The 2,502-nt window shown below is 43.9% G+C and overlaps 1 long non-coding RNA gene across 1 annotated transcript; it reads left to right on the top strand.

Annotated features, from left to right (window-relative positions):
- The first annotated feature begins 1,179 nt into the window (after positions 1-1,179).
- On the top strand, positions 1,180-1,886 carry LOC117519526. Its single transcript, XR_004563327.1, has 2 exons — positions 1,180-1,295; positions 1,329-1,886. It is a non-coding gene; the product is annotated as an uncharacterized LOC117519526 (long non-coding RNA).
- Positions 1,887-2,502: the final 616 nt, after the last annotated feature.

Below are 2,502 nucleotides of genomic sequence, written 5' to 3'. Positions count from 1 at the left end.
CTCACGACGTCCTGGATCAATAGAGCCTGAAATGTGGAGGTTTTCAGCTTGAAACAGGCTGACAACGGCGCCTGAGAGCACTGCGCGACGTCTCGCACCATGGGAAGTCCTTAAAGCGACAGTATCACCTCACGATCTCTCATCAGCCGTTAAAATTTTCACTGAAAACCAGCTTAATTTTTCGAACCGCGTCCACTTCGATGTGTCTCACAGGTTTAGAAAAAATTTTGATCAAACAACGCGCCAGTCTCTCAGCAACTTCTCAGACAAAGGAATTCCGATGAGGGGCTGGACGACTCCTCCCACAAGGAGTGCTCACAGGCGAATGACGTCACCGACAGGCGTGGAAAAACTCACGCATGCGCACGAGGGTTCAAGCATGTCTGACGTAAAAACATATGAATGAAATCCATATAGTTTTTGAAAAAAATAAAAAGGACCTATACTTTATTGACAGACCTCGTATATATATCTTGTATGGTTAAAGGGGTGGGTGTTTATAAGCTTTAGCTTCTGCCTACACCCTTCGGTCTCACAAAGCTGTGAAATTGTTTTTTTTTTTTTTTTGGAGTTGTTTTTTTGTTGTTGTTGTTGAGTCTGTGTGTGTGCCAAATAAAATCATTCATTTAAATAGTGCATTGAGCCAGAACTAAAAAATATAAAGGACCAAAGCCTCTCTGTGCTCATAGACCGTAGGCTGAAGCTCAAAAAGGCTTTTGTTTTTGAGTTTTGCAATACTGTTGGATGCACTTTTACTTATCATTCTTCAATGCCTACTTGAGACAACAGTTCTTGCAAAAAAGAAAAAAAAAAAATTCCTTGCAGTCTTTTGTGGGCATGCCTCAATTCTTGCTGTGGTGTAGATAGTGGTGTTTTTGCTTTAGGGGCCCGTGGGGCACGGCCCCACCAGATGTCGCTGTTGTCCAAAGGAGAATTTTGCTTATCACAATTATGTTGTTCAGCGAAACTTCAAGTTAACAAACTGAACTTTGTTCGCCAAATAAAATGATGACAGTTTCATTTGCAGAGTGTATTTATTCTCTAGACTTGTTTGTAATGTTGTTCTGTGTGGATTTGTCTCTGCTGCTCACCTGTTTCCGCTCTGTGGAGCCCAGCAAGAGAAGGCCGCACCTGCAGCGCTCTGAATTGGTCGCACTGCTGTGTGTCCATGCCCGTGCTCAACGCACATGTCAGTTTGGCCAGCGGGGCCCGACAGCCAGGGCCCCAGATGCTTTCCTATTGGTTGATTTGGTGTGAGGGCGGGTACTGGGCATCGCTACCTTGTCAATTAACTTGTTTGCTGTTTAGAAAAACAATGAACAAAGTAGATTATTTAGCGACTGTGCGATTTGGTACTCTACCGACCGAACATAAATTAGAGATTAAATGTCTGGGACCCCATAGACCAGAGGATTTCACCCTTTGTCAAGAAGGAAAGGATAAAAATAGATCATTCAACCATGAATGGTTCAAACGTAAAAAATGGCTAACGGCTAGCCAATCGAAAAAAGTGCTATTCTGTTTTCCATGTCTTCTTTTTGGAGGGGAAACTGTCTGGACAATGACTGGATTTAAGGACTTGAAACATCTATCAGAAAGGCTAGTAAAACATGAGACCTGCGCATCACATGTGGATAATGCCATCAAGCTTGGCTTATTAGGGACCACAAATATTGCATCTCAGCTTGACAGTGCACACAGACGTGGCATCGAAGAGCACAATCGCCAGACTGAAGAAAACAGATATGTTCTTGGCAGAATTATAACCTGTTTAAAACTGTGCGGGAAGTGTGAACTTGCCCTGCGTGGACATGACGAGTCTGCCAGCTCCTTAAACCCCGGCATTTTCAGGTGTATTTTTGAGATGATGTGTGAGGGAGACTCCAGGCTCAGAGGACACTACAATTCTCAACCTTATTTTAAGGGCACTTCAGCAATAATCCAGAATGAACTTTTGGATTGCATGTACAGTGTTTACAAGGACGAGGTTACTCAACAGTTGGTAGATGCACCTTTTGTTGCTGTGCAGGCAGACCACTGACATCTCCTGCAAATCAGAGATGGTCATAGTGCTGCGCTACATGGTCAATAACAGAGAGGTTTTGGGAGTTTATTGAGGAAAAAATGGCTGCTGGTCTATCAGCTGCTGTAATAGCATCTCTTGAGCCCCTGAACTTGGGAAACAAGTTCATAGCGCAAACATATGATGGTACAGCAGTAAAGAATGGAGGTGTACGCGGAGTTCAGACTCTTGTCAAGGAGCGCTATCCAAATGCGCATTTTGTGCACTGTTACGCACACCAGTTAAACCTGACACTCCAACAAACCTGCTCAGCAAGAATTTCCGAGCTGAAAGTGTTTTTTTGCTGATCTGTCAACATTCGCAGTGTTTTTCTCCAATTCACCAAAGAGAACAGCTGCTCTTGACGCAACATCGGAGAGGCACATCCCGAGACCTCCAGCCACGTGGTGGAATTTCAAAAGCAGAACAGTCAATGCTGT

This window comes from Thalassophryne amazonica, chromosome 10 (assembly GCF_902500255.1).
Source record: "Thalassophryne amazonica chromosome 10, fThaAma1.1, whole genome shotgun sequence".
Taxonomy (NCBI): domain Eukaryota; kingdom Metazoa; phylum Chordata; class Actinopteri; order Batrachoidiformes; family Batrachoididae; genus Thalassophryne; species Thalassophryne amazonica.
Note: the sequence above shows the minus strand (reverse complement) of the source record. Positions and strands in the feature narration are given on the sequence as shown.